Source organism: Myodes glareolus, chromosome 5 (assembly GCF_982192425.1).
Source record: "Myodes glareolus chromosome 5, mMyoGla1.1, whole genome shotgun sequence".
Taxonomy (NCBI): domain Eukaryota; kingdom Metazoa; phylum Chordata; class Mammalia; order Rodentia; family Cricetidae; genus Myodes; species Myodes glareolus.
The window spans coordinates 43,756,665-43,775,107 of record NC_142030.1 but is presented as its reverse complement, the minus strand read 5'-3'; the positions used below and the strand labels follow the sequence as shown (position 1 = coordinate 43,775,107).

The following is an 18,443-nucleotide window of genomic DNA, read 5'->3' as shown; positions in this document are numbered from 1 at the left end:
CATAACTGTTTAAACATATAAATGTGTATGCATGTGTATGTACAAATTCAGTGTAAGCAAGCCAACATGCCTGTACCAGCATCCATATGTTGTTGCTCAGCCCTCTGGGAATAAATTTTTTGAGGGGAAAAAAAAAGAGAGAAAAGTTTAGTAGTTTGTCATACTACTCCAAGCACTGGATCTAATATATAGTTTTAAAATATTCCATGCAGAATTCACCCTTCTGTTACATACTCTCTACACGTCAACACTTGGACACAACAAGCTTCTCTTAACACCCTCAAGCTTGCCACAAGCACCAGCTCTTATTTTGGGAAACAAAGTTGGGTCTCAATTTACACATCCAAAGTCGTGAATCCTTTCATTTCCTGTTCTGTGAAAGCAAGGATTTGTCTATTACGCGGGCAGGTCCTGCTATCATTTGGAAAGATGGCGAAGCTAAAATCCTTGACCATCTATACCATCTATGCTAGTCAGGTTTATGAGACTGCCAAACTCCAGGAGATGAAGCCAGCACAGGATTTTAGAAGTAAAGCAGACACTAGGAATTCAATGGTTCTGAAAACTATTGGTAAATACATTCCATTTATCTCCACAATAATTAAAGGTTTCCATGTCCAAAACTCTTATGACAGTTCAAATAAAGAAGTAGTACATATTTTCTGGTGGGACTGTCATTTTCACAGGATTTATTCCAATAAGATCCCTTTTGTTGACCCCAATCAAATCAAGCTTTATTCTCATTGCAACTTGCATAATATCCATAAGAGGGCAGTAGAGCACCTGGTTCAGGTGGCAAGAATTATACTATATGAAATGCTTTTTAAAAATCAAAGCCTTTGAGCAACAATGTACACATTTGACTAAATAGATTACTACTTTTGTTACCTAAATGCTGTATATGGAAAAGTAAATCTTTGGTCTCAGTTTCTTCTTTAGCAATAACGGATATTTCATGCAAATTCTTTTAATAATCAATATTATTAGTTGCAGGTTTATGAGTATTAAGTTTCTTTAAATATAAGCATCTGAAATATGCAAGCTAAATCTGTTTAATTTTTTAACATAGGATCATATAAAATCACTGTTGAAAATTCCAGTGTGGTAAATCACTGTGACTCGGAAGATTTCTCTATTGAACCTGCCACTTACACACTTCATTCCACTTTGTATTGGACGAGATACCTAGGCCTCAGTCCTGTCTGCCGAAGGAAGATAATTAAACATCTCCACTTCAAAAGCATTGATCATGAAGCATGCTCTCTAACTGACTGGCTCATAGCTAGCATTCGGGTGTAACCTGTTCTCTCATGCAATGCTAGGAGCGCATTCGTACCCTTCTTCTCTTGGAAAGAACACTAAGGGGTGAATGGTTCACAATGTAGCTTGTGAGTAGTTTTCTGAGTCTGTTGAATCTCCCTGAGAGCCAAAGTCCTTGCCACTTAAAGCACACCCACTTGAAATAATGTAGATATTTCCATAACTTTACACTGCTGGGATTGTCTGTGTACATAAGTACATTTTAGCAATTGTGATCTGGGGAGTCCTCCAGCTGCTGCTCAGAGCTGGCTTGGGATCAGTTGGAATCCTGACATGCCCTCTCCTGAGGAAGTGAGCTTGACAATCTGCTTGACATTTCGCAGCCGTTTCTCTATCTACTGAACAGTAAATGTCCCCATTGCCCAGAGTGGCTATAATCAAAAGCTCTAAATATGTAGTGATGTGCAGGAACCAGCACATGGCAATGACTTTGTAAAGGTTATTTATGTTAATGGTGTAGATAACTTCTCTGTGCTATTCAGCATAGCAAGCCTTAGGAAATACATTATCATTTTATAGAAACTAGATTCTGTGGAACATAGCTGATATGTTCCTAGACTTTGGGGAAGACCCTCGGTTAATTACTCCCATTAATCAGATTGTATGTGCAGTTTATTCAGCTTTGTTTGTCTGATGATACTCTGACATCAATTAAAAGTCATGTTTCTCTTTCTATTATCAGAAGGCTCACATTCAAAATTGCTCCTGTTTCTAAGGAACCTTGCATAACATAACCTCTCATTTTTGTGTTTTTCTCTTTATTTTCACTTTTATCTATTTTAGGCTGACTTCTATTTAATCTTTTTGTCTATATTTTCATAATATGCTTTAAATTCCTTCTTGGTGTGTAATGAAATGTACCATTCATGCAAGAAAGTAAACAAAACGCGCACTTGTTCCTTATGGGCCAACTCTCTGAATTAGTTAAGGAAGTTGTCACTCCAAGGGCTCTAGTGATCGTGACCACAGTAAGAAATACCATTCATTGTGAGATAGACCTAAGTTCAAAGAGGCCTTCAGCATTTGGGGGATTGGTTCTCCCAGTTCTCACTCTGAACAGCTCTTTATTCTAAATATTCACTTTCATGGGGAGTAGCTGAATCCCCTGGCACATTGAAATATTATTAATGTGTCATGGATATTAGCTCCAATTGTTTAAAAGTTTCACATGGATGCAGAAAAAAATCAGTCCTGCTTCTAGGTTGTATGAAATGACTGTAGGTTGATGCTGTTAACAAGTTTATTCTTCATCTAGATGTTCCCATGGCTACAAACCCTGTTACATCAGCTCACCTGAGGTCATTGACAAGGTGTTTGGTTAGGAAGATAATTGTAGTTAAAACAAATCTCTGTATTTTACTTCTTTTAACTGAGGTCTACACACATGTTGAATAGCCTAATGATCCAAACTGCACTTAAAATAGGTATATCTAAGAAATAAATGTTAGAAAAGATACTATAAATTCCATGTAAAACTTTGCAAAAACACACACTAAGCATCTAATTTCCCTATTTTGTTTGCTCTCTGGGAATAAGGAATTTTCTTCTAGTAAATTATAGATATTCCTGAGGTTACTAGCAACATAGAACAGATTCTGTTTGCCTCTAGTCATGTCTGCTACACAGCAGCATCACCATTTGGAGTGCCTTAGCCATGGCTACTTTCCTTCCATTCTTGACAAATTCAAAGGTGAGGTAACAATGACATAAAAGCAGCTTAGCCTCTGGAGTAAGAATGTGTTGTGTGTGTGTGTGTTTTTACACTTATGTGTTTTTAAAATATATACATATATATACATACATATATATGTGTGTTTAAAGATGTATACTTTTAATTCTTTGAAAATTTCATGCAATGCATTTTTCTCATAATACACAAAGACATGCACTCCATGTTAAACACTGTGATGCTATTCTTGTTTGTCAACTTGACTACATCTGAAATTAACTAATAATCAAAGATGGCTGGGCACACATATGTCGGATTTTTGCTTAATTAAATCATTTGAAGTGGAAAGACTCACTTCTAATCTTGATTTTGAGGTAGAAAGATACAAGTTTAATCCAGATCTCTTGAAGCTTCACATATTCCCATATCCCCACCAAGATTTATTGTGTTCTGTTTCTTCATTTCAGTCTTTCAGACTGAGACAAGATGGTTTCTCAAAATAGTTTTAATTTGCATCTTCCTGAGGACTCAAGGTTGTGGGCACTTATATATCTTTGCCATTTGTATTTCTTCTACTTCTGAGAAATTTCTTTGGAGCTTTATGGCCAAATGTCTAATCAAGCTGTTTCCTTGATATTATGCGTTTTTATTTTTCTCATATTCAAGACACAACTCTCTGGCAGATATATAACTGGCAAATATTTTCCCCATTCTATACATACTGACTTTGCTTCATGATCGAATAAGACCAGGACATGTAAGATGAAATAATCTTTTTCCTCAAGTCTTTGGTCTTATCACAGCAATTAAAACTAAGACAGGAGGTCATCTTCACAGTTTCAATCTTTCAACTCCATGAGCAAAGGTCTATCTTCCTGTATTTTCTTTATTCTTTTTTCATGTGTGAAAGTATCCATTAAACACTTCCTCAGTTAAATTAGTACAGAAATACATTTTGAGGTTGTTGTGAGTGATATCATTTCCCTTATTTGTTTTACTTTAGTATGTCTGTTCCTAGTATAATGAACGGCGACTGTGTTTTCTGTGTTCCTTCCATATCCGGCTACTTTTCCTAAGGTGTTTATGAGCACTAAATTTCTAGTAAAGTCTTTGGGGTCTCTGTGTATAGAATAAAACCATCTGAAAATAAGAGTTACTTTAACTTCTTTCTTTCCTTTTTATACCATCTTGATCTTCTTTTCTTGTTTTACGGCTCTAAGATATCAATTAGTATGTTGACCAAGCGAGAGAGTGTGAGCATTCTTGTCTTGTTCCTGATTTCAGTGAAAATGCCTTAAGTGTTTTCTTCTTTTAGGATGAGGTTGGCTATAGAATACTATATATTATCTATACTATATTGAAATATGTCTCTTATATCTTTATTTTCTCAGGATTTTCATCATAAGTGGTTGTTAGATTTAGTCAAAAACCTTTTCTGAATATAATGAGATGATCATGTGGTTTTTGTTTTGAAGTCTATTATGTATGTGCCTTTGGGGCAGTGATTGATTGCTAATTGAGACAATGCAAAGACCCTGTGCATTGTGAGCTGCACCAGTCTCTAGACAAGAGATAATAGAACAGCTGGAAGATAACAAGAAGAATGCATGCCTTCGTTTCTCTCTGCTGCTGAATGCAGCTGTGGTGTAACTGTCTGCTTGCGCTTTCTTCCTGGCTTCCTGAAATGATGAATATAACCTGAAATTGGAAAGCAAATAAACTATTACTTCCACATTTTGCTTTTTTTCAGAATGTTTTATCACCAAACTGAAACTAGAACAGAGAGATATGGATAAATCTTCCCTTTATATAGTTTACTAAATACCCCTCTTAAAATTGTAGATAGTGACTATATTAATTACTTTACTACTACTGTGATAAAACTCCAAGGCCGAAAGTAACTTAGGGAAGAAATGGTTTATTTGGCTTACAGGTTACATTCTATCATCAGGGGAAGCTAAGGCAGAAACAAGACAAGAACTTGGTGACAGGAACTCAAGCAGAGGCCATGGAGAAACACTGCTTCCTGGCTTGCTCTCCGTGGATTGCTCCATCTGGTCTGCTTTCTTAATCCATTCAGGAGCACCTGACCAAGAGCGGCACCTCTCCTAGTGAATTGGACCCTCCTATATCAATAATTAATCATGAAGACCCACAAACTTACTCACAGGCCAATCTAATGAAGGCATAGTTTCATTTAAGGGTCCTTCTTCCGATATATAGAAATTGAAAGAAAGAAACAAAAACAAAACAAGCTGGCACAGTATTCAGTTAGCTTAGTGACCCATCTGAAAATTTTAACTTATTTTCCTCAAAATTATTTAGTGATTGATACAATTCAAATATAAGATAATTTGGTAGGTATGTAAAATATATTTTCCCATGAACAAAGAGAGGAGAATATGAGTTGCTCACAGTGTGTAGAAACAGCAGTGTAGTTATTTTGCTGAGGCAGTTGTGGTTAAACCATACGCACTTCCAATTGAATTCTGTTGGTGCAACAGAACAATCTGTCAGCGTTCTTGTCACTTTAAGCTATGATCATAATAAAAACTGCACAGTTGCTACTGTGGGATAGTAATCAAATCGAGAGAAAGAAAAAAGTTCCCTCGGTTACTCCTGTGCACTCTGAGTTTATATTTTTAAGGAAAGTTTTGTTTGTTGTGGCTTTGAATGTTTCCTCTTTAGAAGGACTACATCATGATTTTTCTAGTTTTAGTCACATCGTACATGTCTATAGATCATGCAAACACTATTGTTATTGAATTAATTTCCTTAACATTTCTAAAATTTCCAATGCTTAGGTGTTCACTGTGAGTGAAGATGAAAATGCAAAATATCATCTAGATGAAAACTAAGCACAAACCCAAACTAATGTATTCAAGATCTCTTAGTATTATGTTCTCAGTGTACTAAATGCAGATGTACATATATGTGTGTGTAATGTATATCCTTGTGTACATGTGTCAAGTTCAGAGGTCAATGTTGGGTGCCCTCTTCCATAGCTTTCTAATCTGTTTATGAGATAGGTTTTCTCACTTAATATTTAGTATGATTTTACCAGGCCTGTCTGCTTCTCCAGCATGCTAATTACAGGTTCAAGCTGCCACTATCAGCTTCCATGTAAGGTCTTGGATTCGAAACTTGTTCCTCGTGCTTGCTCGCTGGATCTATTATGCCATCTCCCCAGGCCTCAATGTGAAGTTCTTAGGATTAGGGTTGCTGAACAATCAAGAACATGAAGAAAATATAAAACTAAGTAATTTAGATGCTGTTTTCCCTAGTGTTTTGTCAATGAGATATTTCTAGGAAAAATTATAACTTCTGTAGGCATCACTTCTTAATTTCTTACTGACTGTGCCATGAAGATTGTGTGCTCAACTGTAGAAAAATGAGTGTTAGTGATTTTTATTGCCTAATAATTATATGTAATTATTCTAACAGTTACCAGTGAAATCTCTGTCATTGATAATAACTGTTGAGGATTTTCGAAAGCTCACTCATACATATGCTTCTTTCTTAAATAATCGTAACTTTATTTTCCTGAATCTTAGCATTAGAACCTAATTCAAATGCTTGGAAGTTTTGTTAACGGCTCTTCCCTACCTTAGCATAAAATGTAAGACTGCTCAGCCTCTGACTTATCAATGCGGCGAACTAGATTAGTTCCCAGTTTAGAGATACAGTTTGCACAATTTGAGGCTGGGGAGATGGCTCAGTGAGGAAAGAGCTCCTGCTCAAGCCTAAGAAACTGAACTCAGACCCTTGAAACCTACGTAAAGAAACAGGCATGGTGGTGAACATCGATAATCCTAGCACTTTGGCATGGAGACAAACTGAGCTGCAGAACTCTAATCCCAGTCAATGTAACCACTGGGTGAGCTCAATAAGAGACATCATCTTAAAAAGTAAGGCAGAGGCCTATTCAATACAATACTGGACTTTGATCTCTGACCTACACTTAAATGCACACTTGCACACACACACACACACACACAGAGAGAGAGAGAGAGAGAGAGATACTCACGTATATACTACAAACACATACAGATGCACACAAAAATAAACTAATTTTATAGTTAATCAATACTGCATCTTTCTTATGCCTATGTATGTGAAATACTAGAATACTAATACTTAGAGAGATCATGTGTCACTATGCTTATAACCACTCACAGTTGATATACATACAGGGACATATGAAAACCCACTAATATTTATATTTTAATCAATATACATATTTTATGTTTCTTAAAACTATTATATATAGTAAAATAATTATCTGCATTTAGTCTGTAATGGATATATAAGATTTAGATGGTGTTTGATATTATCCAAATATCATCAACATTTCAGTCTAAATGGCCATAACACACATAATTAATGCTTTCTTATTTCCCTTGTTAACTATGTCTTGATGCAGTTTAACACTGGTAATAATTATATTCACGTAATCAGATATGTCTCTATGCTCAGTTTGATGAAACAAAAGGCAAAAGACAGCCCTTAAGCAATGCTGAGATTGGCAATTGTAGTTTTGTTGTTTGAATGCCAGTGTTTCCACCTACTTCATTTGACCTAGATTAACAGGGTAGGGCACTTCCGTCTTGAATGCGTACAGTGATCTTTATTAATGTATTCAATCTTGAAAAAGAGGCAGATTCTCTTAGTCCTTTATATTGGACAGACCTCCAAAACACCCTGAAGACAGACAGACTTTCCTTCATATTTGTGCATCATTTGGTCCGTCTTCTACCACCCTCCTCCCTCGTTTCCAGACACTTCCTGTGAGTCCTGAACAATGGTATCCTCAGCTGCTCATAGACTCTTTCTATCTGCATTAAGTCTAGTGACAGTAATGTCACACACGCAAAGGACTACACTCCTTCTACCTCATGCCAAGGTATTTATCATAGACCTTATTTCTTCCAGGGACTTCATCATAATTTAGCTAAGTCAATCAATTCACTTTCACCACATATTTATGATTAGTAGTAGTTAAGTCTGATAATGGCATCTTTCTTATTTTACTGTAAATAATGAATAATTGGAACTTTAAATGCTGCAGCAGGCAGGGGAGATGAAATTGAATTTTAAAGTTTTTGTGCTTTCCTGAAGGCTGCTTCCATGCGTCCATTTTCCTCACCCATTGTTTTGATATTTATCAGCTGTGAGACATCAGATGCAAAGTTACTCTGATATCAGCTCAGGCAAAGGGAGCAAATAAGCAAGAGTTGCATCTCCAGAACCCCACCACACACCTGTCCTTTCAGCCCTGAGGCAGTGTGAGTGCTGTCAGCATGGTAACCAGCTGTCCTTGCGGCCGCCACCGTTGACACATGATGTGAAGATGATTGATATGCTACCTGGGTTCTAACTGACTCCAATTTGGAGGTTAATGGTGTTTGTTGGTGAAGGCCACGCTACTGGTTCCTTTCATCACGGGGTCAAGTTCTGTGCTTCTCCAGCATGTTACAACATGGGATTGCACACTTCTTGGACACATTGACAGGCTGGAGTTCTATGACTTTGGGGTGTGCTGACAGAATGAGTTCTATCTCTCTCTCAGAAACATTCAGAGAACAAAGTTCCTTACTTCTCCAGTATGGTCCCTGACAGAGTTGCTAACTTCTCAAGGAAATTTACGATTTTTTTATACCCACAAATGGCCTACCACCATGTTGTTCATTCATCCCCAGCTCTTCTGCAGAGCACATTATTTAAGTTAAAAAGTGTCCTATACTTTTTCTCTATGGTAAAATTCACAATTGAGTGCTGGCATGAAGTAGAGGCTAAACTGAAAACCGACCTGGCATCCTGGACATGCCACTCAACACTCTTAGCTATTTCTGGAAACAGAATTCAAAGCACTTGACAGCTACTTTCTGCCTATACTACACAGATTCATTTTCCCTAATTCTTTTATTTTTCCTTTTATTTTTATTCTTCCCTCACTTATTATGTCCTGACCAGAGTTTCCCCTCCCTCCTCTTCCCTGTTGTCTCCCCGCACCACCTCCCCTTTCCCCCAGATCCACACCCCTTCTTTCCCCTCAGAAAAGAGCAGGCACCACAGGGAAATCAACCAAACACAGCATGACAAACTACGATAAGGTCAGGCACACAACATCACATCAAGGCTCGACAAGGCAACAGAGTGGGAGGAAAAGGGTCCCACAATCAGGCAAAAGAATCAGAGACTGCCCTTACCCCACTTTTAGGAATCCCACCACAACACCAAGCTACTCAGATATAGCACCTATATGGATGACCTAGGCCAGACCCCTACAGATCACTGATCTCTGTAAGCCCGCAAAAGTGCCAGTCAATTGATTCTGTGGACTGTGTTCTCATGGTGCCCCTGATCCCGCCGATATTTGCAATCTTTCCTTCTTCCTCCTCTCCCTCCATGAAACTCCCTGAACTGAAACCTAATGTTTGGCTGTGGTACTCTGCATCTGCTCCCATCAGATACTGGAAGTCTCTCTGGTCTCTTTGTTGATGATTTTTCTGTGTTCCAATCCCAGAATACTCTGCAGACAGAAAAGACTGTAGGTTTGAGGTTTTTGTGACTAGTTTGGCACAAAGATCTCCCTGGGAAGAATATAGAATAGACTTAGTGGGTGGACTGGGGGTGGGTGGGATTAAGAATAAGAGGGATCAGGTTGGGGAAGGGAGAAAATACTGGAAGAGACAACTGGAACTGGGGAACGTTTGGTGGGTGAGGTGGAAACCTAGTGCAATGGAAATTCCATGAAATCTATGAGAGTAACCCTAGCAAGGATTCCTAGTAATGGGGGACATGGAGTCCAAATCGGTCATTTCCTATAACTATGCAAGGCCTCAAGTGGAGGGATTGGAAGATCAACTCATTTTTCCCCAATTCAAATATACTTATCCCTCATTTATTCATAAACAACAAAGATGGAACTACTAACAGATAATTATAAAATGTAATAATAGAAAACATACAAATTGATGATATTGATAAATATGCTATAAATAAATATAATAAAAATAATGACCATTATTTGTTGAAATAAAAATAATGACCATGATTTGTCTACGCTATCACTACCACCATCGTCTCTATATCCTCTCATACGTCATGATGCATGGCATTCCTTTGCTCTGTCTCCCCTTGCCTCTCAGGATCAGTTGAGAGAGAAATGACTAGATTCAAATGGTCAATTGCTAGAAAGATTTTTAGTCGTTTCCTGCTGATTATTTTCATTTCCCAGACAAAATTATTCAGAAATTTTTGGACTATAATTTATACCAAAGTAGAGACTAGATTTTTTAGTGAAGTTAATCAGTATTGAGTAATAACCAATACCTTAGGAAGCACTGGGTTCAACAGTTATTTGTTGAGGTCATGGACTAGTTTTCATCTCTGTGTTCATTTTCTTGAATTTGGTACAACTTGGTTTGCCTTTATAAGGATTAAGGTCAGGTCAGTTTGATGGCAAGCCTTTGGATTTGGGAGTCAAAAAATAGTAAAATTTCAGATTAATTTACATGTTTTGTTGCAAATATGTACTCCTTATTTGGAGAACTTATACACCTTAGAGGACCCTGAATGCAATATATCTCTGAAAACTATAAGGCAGCTTGTCACCATTTCTGACTATGTCTTACATGGTTGTTAATTACGTATGACAGGGAAATAGAACACTTCAATGACAGTGTCTTGTAATTCTTACAAGCAAATCAATTTCCTTTATGCCTTCCTCCCATATACTTCTGCATGTAATAAGTACATGAATAAATAAATAAACAGAGGATGCTTTGTTCTCCTCACATCTCTGTCTAAAGAGATTTCACTTCTTTTTGTTATTGAAACAACATCAGCTTCAAACCTGTCATCACATTTAGTCTCCTGAACTGTGGTGGTCTCATAACACAGTCAGGATGCACACACTAGTGCAAACAGCAATGGCCACATTATTTCCTAGAAGCAGTGGCTGGATTTTCTGGGTAACTTAACTTTGAATTAATTCAGTCACATTCAGAGACTTTTTTTATTTCAGACAATTTACTGCAGGCGGTATAACTCATGGCAAGACCAAAATTCATGCTTTCTAGATGGCATAATTTATCTCCCACAACAATTCTCTACTTTGTAGTGCTTTTGATTGGAGCAATTTCTCTTTCTAGTATGGGTAGAAAAAGACTAACAACTTCTGCCTTAATTTTCTGTCCATTTCGTGTTGAAGTTTTTATGTAGAAGGCAATAGAAATCAATAAAACTAAGGAATGAAAACATAGAAACATCACTGAGAAGCATATACCCCAACAAGTAATGTCTGCCAGACTCAGGGAAGTGTAATAGTGACATTTAGTTATTGAACTAGAAGAAATATCTGAGCCTTCAAAAACATAAGCAAACAAACAGCAGCATGACCTGTAAAAGGACGCCACTCTTCTTCTCTACCAGAGCAGTGGTAAGTATTGACAGTACATTACAGTGAACAAGTCTTGAATCATCCTTGTTTTCTTCCAAGTAGACATAATGCTGGTGAGCTCTCGTGCCTGGGAAGGGAGAGACAGTGTGAGGATACGTTAAGGACAATGTCACAGACAGCAAGGACAAAGCTTTCTTTTTTATTATAATTTCATTTTACATCCCAGTCACAACTCTCCCTCCCACCCCTCCTTCTGCCCCCTTTTCCTCTCCCCTGCTCACTACTCTCCTACTCCTCCCAAATGATAATGTCTTCTATGGGTCAACAAAGTCCAGCCCATTAAGTTGAGGAAGGACCAAGCCTATCCCTACCACATTAAGCCTGAGCATGGCATCCCACCATAGGGAATGGGCTCTGATAAGTTAACTCATGAGGACAAAGCTTTGTGCAGGTGCCTCTGCTTCAACCTTGGAGTGATGGTTACGGCGCTGACCACTGACCCAATTACATCTTTCTTGGAGTTGGACCACTTTGTATCCGGTTTGAACAAGGCATACATCTCTATTTAAGGGAAAGGTTTAGGAGGGTTTTTACAGTTTGCTCGTCTTCCCTGAGGAAGCAAAATCACTTTACAATGTGATTATTGCTGTTGGGGGAAAGGTCGCTTATTCATCCTGACCACCATAAATAAACCAGCCATAAAATAACCACTCAGAAAACTGTATTAATTAAATCACTGCTTGTCCCATTAGCTCTAGCTTTTTATTGGCTAACTCTTACATATTAATTTAACCCATTTCTATTAATCTGTTTATCACCACGTGGCTGTGGCTTACAGGCCAAAGTTCCAACCAGCATCTGTTTCCGGCGGCTACATGGTGTCTCTCTCGGCCTTCCTTCTCCCAGCATTCAGTTCAGTTTTTCCCTGCCTACTTAAGTTCTGCCCTATCAACAGGCCAAGGCAATTTCTTTATTCATTAACTAATAAAAGCAACACATAGACAGAAAGATCTCCCACATCACTTTACAATGTAATCATTACATAAAAATATTTGAAGTAATGTTTTTAACGTTTTATATGCTATGTACTTTGAAATGAACAATTACCGGTCTACGTTGCTGGTATGATTAAAGGGAAAACCAACTTATTTGTTACCATGAAAGTCTAATGCTTTCTAATCCCAGTTAATCCTTTTGATTTACTAAGTGCATTTGAAGGGTTTTGCAAGGTGAGACTGTTTATTTCCAAATGTACTCTCCTTCCCTGACTATGGGAAGGCCTGGATACTTGTTCTGACCTGAGCTACACAAGGACTGAGTTCTTAGTCTTTTATTCCCTGTGACAAGATTTTTCTGTCACCAAAATTGTTCATCTTCACATAGCACTGATGTATTCATAAACCCCTCCTTAAATGTGGGTATTGGGATAGAAAAATAGACTGGGTTTCAGTTTTGTGAATTATAAAACTGGGTCATATCATTGTGTCAGTCTTTTACAACATCATAGTGCAAACAAGACAATAAACTATTGAAGAAACTTTTCTCATATGAAATTGAAAATACCTAAATGTAGACAAGGAATATAGCTAACTAAATTGCTACATGGTTAATATCATCTTGAGGGCATCGTAGGCCATCACGGAGGCCTGGGTAGCTATAGGGCAAATGTTTGCTTTGCAACAGTAGAATTCCATTCTCACACCCAGTTTACTGAACATTTAAATTCTAGACAAAATGGTGGGCAACGATAATGACTGGGATATGGACATCAACTTTATGTAATTCTCTACTGAAAACTTTTTAGATCTTACCTTTTCTTGTTTAGTTCTGAGGATGGAATTGAGGCCTAACACATGCCAGGCAAGTGCTCTACTGAGCTCTAACTGGTAAACATATGCTTTTTAAAAATCTCCTCAATGCTGGAAACAAGTCCAATGTCTGTGTTTACAGGAGTATGTGTTAAATTCTGCGATCAAATAAAGAGAACACCATAACTTTGGGTAATATTATAAATGTCAGGGAAATTGAAGAGCCATTAACTCAAAATTTTTCTTCATTTAAAAACCAGTTCAGTCTTTTGTTTTTTTTTTCTTATTTCTTATTTTCTATTGTTGGTTTTATTTTTCTTTGTCTATTCATGCGGTCAGTGGCACTGAAGATGTCGTAAGATAAAGAGCAGCCTTTATTCTGGAGTGAATTTTGAATGAAAATGCTGTAACTGATGGTCTGTGCTATGTGGTGGGGGAACGACTTGGTTATCAATGTGTGAAGAGCAGGAACTCCTCAGTCACACTGCAGGGATGCTGATTCTAACTCACACCATCTGAGTGGTACCAAACTGGTTGGTTCTCTTTCCTTTCTTCACCTTTCATCTGGAAATGAAAATAATTGTACTTAGCTCTCATGACCACTAGAAGAGTAAAATTAAATGAAATGATCATAAGCACTTGGTAGTGTCTGGCATAGAGCAAGTGCTGAAAGAACATTGACTAACAGAATCAGTTGTGAGATTGTCTTCAGTCCTCAACCACACAGTGCACAAAGCACAGGACTCAGCACGTTTTGGTCCTTAAGGAACATTAAGGGACTTCTGCCATAGCTGTTTATTTGGGCAGGTTCCCACAGAAATCGCCTTTTAATTTCATTATGTCACTAAGAGGTCTAAAGTTCCCAGATACTAAGTCCCCCAAACATAATCTCTACAGAAGCCCAAACTGTTCATCAGCTCATTCTGTCACTTGAGAAAAATTCCTTTCCCTTTCTGAGACTAACACACTCTTGGTAAAATGAAGATGAGTCACTGGGGGTTTAGAAAACAATCTGGAATTTATTTATGAGAATTTAGAATACAGCCTGGAATTTATTCCAAGATTCCTCGGGAGAACATGATTTGAATTCTTGATTTCATAAGTGGGCAAAGAAAGAGTGCTGACTTGGAAAGGTGTGTGTGTGTGTGTGTGTGTGTGTGTGTGAGAGAGAGAGAGAGAGAGAGAGAGAGAGAGAGAGAGAGAGAGAGAGAAAGTGGGAGGGGACGTGCATGCATATGTATGTGTATGCAAGCTGAGAATCCATGTGGTTTGGAACTGAACTGAACTTTTACAGAAGTTACAGGATCTTATTATTCTTTCAGTATAGCTATAGTTCTTAAATTAAATGAGTCATTTTTACCACCTTAGCATGATATAAATAGGACATGCAGAGAAATGCTACAATGGGGAATAATAATAAGGTGTTTTCCATATTTAGATTAATGTTTAAACCTTATACTTGCTGATTAGTAGAAGTATTATACTGAATGTGATATTTCTCTTGTTTAATTTTCCATTTTATATATTTTCAATAGTATTTTTTATTCTTTGAAAACATCATTCATACTTTTCATTCTTTGAAAATGCCATACATTTATATAACATTTTAAAGTTATATCTGCCTTGTCCTCTCTTCAACTTCCCTAGTGTTCTTCTCCCAATTCTAGAAAGTAATCTTAATAATTAATAGCAGGTTATTAATAAATGAGTCCAACTTGTGTTTCCCATATGTACAGAGGTGTGTGGCCTTCTACATGAGCATTAGTAATGAAACAAAGGTCATGTCCTCAAAAAACAGTGACTCCCCACGGTTCAGCTGCCATCCCAGTAATCACCTGTGCGTAGCTGCTCCACTGGAAGTAGGCTTCAGAGCCCCTACCCCATCTGTGCTGTGAATTTGATTCCTTGATTTTGCTCAGGTCTTGGGTCGACAACCACCGTTTCTGTGAGTTATGTGTACAGTAGCCACAGGCATGATTGTAAAACCCTCTGAGAACACCAGCACTCAGACTGGGACCTGGCAAGGGAACCAGCTTTACTTGGCTTTCTTCCAGCATCTCTACGCTTATGTGTGATTATTTATGTCCAGGCTTTTCTACTCAATCCATCCTGCATATAGCACCTTGCATGTTTTAACCCTTCTTTACTTCTATTTCATGATAAACTTGAATACCTTATATCATCTAAATCTATTTTGATTGGGTAGAAGAGGCAGTGGATTACTGATTTTTATTTTTAAAAGTTTAACTTAAAACTGCATTAATTATGAACACTAACATTCAACCATTCAGTTTCATTTCTGAAGTTTCTATTAACTTGAAATACATGTACCCCAAAACTCTATATTGAAAGCCCTCTGAGTAGCTGCTTTATAATGAACTTCCCAGTTGTACTGTGAGTCTGTTTGTTTATCTTCAATAAGGTATTTCCTGTCATCCACATTTACTGTTTAGTTTATTTTTAAAATCTCTAGTTCAATCATGGAAGTCTTACATCTTAAATACGATCTTAAGAACTGACATTTAATAGTGGAACTTTCTGATGAAGGGCACTCTTACACTCATGTTCTCTGTTTCAAGGGCTATGTAACCAGGCTTGAATCCATATTTTCACAGCATTAGCTTCTATTCACTACCTGTGAGAATAGCTTGCCTGTCCCAGACCTTGCTTGGGATGTGCCAATCACTCCTGATCATCACTCCCGTGTGCCAGTATCTACTGCCAATCCTTAATGCCTGCTCACCCTTTTGTTGGCATGTACTCTCTCTGTACAGGTGACTATTTCTCAAAAAAAAAATTCTTTTAGCAAAAATTTGTCACTTTTTCTACAGTGACAATTGCCTAACTGAATTCTTGATATTCTAACGTTTATTTTCATTTTTTTTTCAATTTAACCTTTTTATTTATTCCTTGTGGATTTCACAATTTCACATCATGGATTTCAATCCCACCCATTTCTCCATCCTTTCCTCTTAAGACTAAAACAAAATAAGACTTTAAGAAAAGGGAAAAAAAAAACCTCGCTGTGGAAGTATGTGGAAGTATGACACAGTAAGTCACAGATTACTCTTTATCATTACTTGCAAGTTTTCCTTGAAATAAATCATTGATCTGCTCCATGGCCTCTGGTGTTGCTACACCATAGATGCTGGGCTCTCACTAGGACTCCTATTAGATATCCTGTTATTGTCCTGTGTCATGAAGGTCCTGGAGCTTTGGGTCTACTGGGTCTGCCCCTTCCCATGATCCAGCAGATCACAGAGGGGTGGGTGATTGAATGGAACAACTCATAGCCTTGGTTCTGGGTCTGCATGTTTGCTGGGTTGGTCAGCCTGCCAGTTCTTCCTCATCCTCAACACCAGGGTAGGCTCTCCAGTGTTACCCCGGATAGCTCACCCTATGGAGTAAGCAGCAAGGAGCAAGGCTGATTCTCCTGTTCTTAGGTCCCCTGGGCCAGCTTTCCTATACCTACACATCGATACCCCTGTAAACAGGGTCAGTTCCCCTGTGCTGCCTAGGTGAGGTACAGGGACTGCTCTTTCTAGTGCTGCAGTTGGTGAGAAATTGGACCAGGTCTCCCATCTGCCACAGGTAATGAGGGCCAAGTGGAACGGGCTTCTCACTCTCTCTCCCCCCTCCCTCACACTCCTCCCCTCTCTTTCATACTCCACCATATATTTGTTCACCATCATAGAGCAGTTTTTTTGTTTTCTCTTCCAGTTCCAGTGTGGAGAGACCTGGGCAGGCATGTGGATCTTTGCCTTCTGTTCAGCCTTACTATTCTAACAGTTCAAGGCCATTAATCTTGCGTATAGTTATGCTTTCATTTGGTCATTAAATATGCCTTTCTCTATTTTGGATGTGGTTCTTTAATTACTCTGGAAATTGAACATTTTTTCATGTGTTTATTCAATGTGTAACTTCCCATCTTTTTCAAATACACTCTTTAGGTCATTTGTACTTGTAACTAACTATGTGTGTTCTCTGCTTCCCAGAGAAACCCCAAATGTTGACATTCCCACTGAGGATAGAAACCTTGAACACCTGCATTTACTGCTGTTGAAATGACTCTCCTCATGGGCGCAACTGGAGTCAAGAGCCAAATACTCAAATGAGCTTTTCATTGCCCTCATACAATGTGTAGATTTCCTTCTGATGAATTGGATTACATTTTACATACCCCAAATGCTTCTTTCTCTTAATACAGAATTGACAAAAATATCTTAAATGTCATCTCTGCACAGTCCCTTAATGAACAATGCATCTTAATTAACAATCCCTGCACACAAATTTCTTATGGTTTCCTGAAATAGGTGACTTGCTATTCTAATCATTCCCCAAGCAACTGAGTCAGCTCAGAGGGCCACATCCTCTACAGCAGTGTTTGCTAGGGATTGTGAAAATACGCTCTTACCCACGACAGGAAGTTATGTCATCGTCCATTTTATTCTCCATAAAGATTTATTCTGCCCTACCCTCAACTTCCTAACTATCCAGAAGATACTTCTACTTAAATTATGTTTTATAAATATGCTTACACCACCCCTTCCACTCCCTAACCTAAGTATTTCTCGTCATATAAACACTGCAGGGAAATCCCTCTGATTTCTAGTGACAATTAGTGAACATTTACATCACTCTTACCAAGCACTCTTTGTGCTTGAAATTGAGGACAACTTCATAGACTCTACGTTACCATGGGAACAAGATGGGACTCTTACTGTAATAATTCTGAGGCTCTGCCAAATTGTTGACACCCTGGAATATAGATGATAGGGTCTCCTGGTACTCAAAGCTCTTCTGTTGCTGACAAGGGACAATGTGCAAATGTTTTTTCCACTCTTCCTGCTTTCTTTTGTTTTAGTCAGTGTTCACATATCGTTCCTCTCAGGACTGATATTCCAAGACTGACTTGTTTTTCAAGTGGCTATTTCAGTAGCCACGTTTCTTAATTTGTAAATTACTTTCGATGGGTTAGTTGGTGTAGCTAGCTTTCCTGTCAATATTTTTCTGTTTTTCAAAATGTTTTCATCAACCTTTCATGCCCCAACTTTGGTTCTTACTAACACTCTCTTAGAGGCTGCCTTAAACATCTAGCCTATAATCCAGTTCTAAATCAACTGCCATATTACAGAATTTTATTATGGAAAGCTGCTAGGCACCAGAATCTAGTCCACTTGTCTATTGCTGGGTAGCAAATCCCCTCCTAGTACAATGATCTCAAACAACTATCATTCGCTTT

At 38.0% G+C, this 18,443-nt stretch overlaps 1 protein-coding gene across 2 annotated transcripts in view; it reads left to right on the top strand.

Annotated features, from left to right (window-relative positions):
• Znf385d (zinc finger protein 385D) overlaps positions 1-18,443 on the top strand; it is a 948,781-nt gene that overhangs the window by 255,202 nt on the left and 675,136 nt on the right. The window lies entirely within an intron of this gene.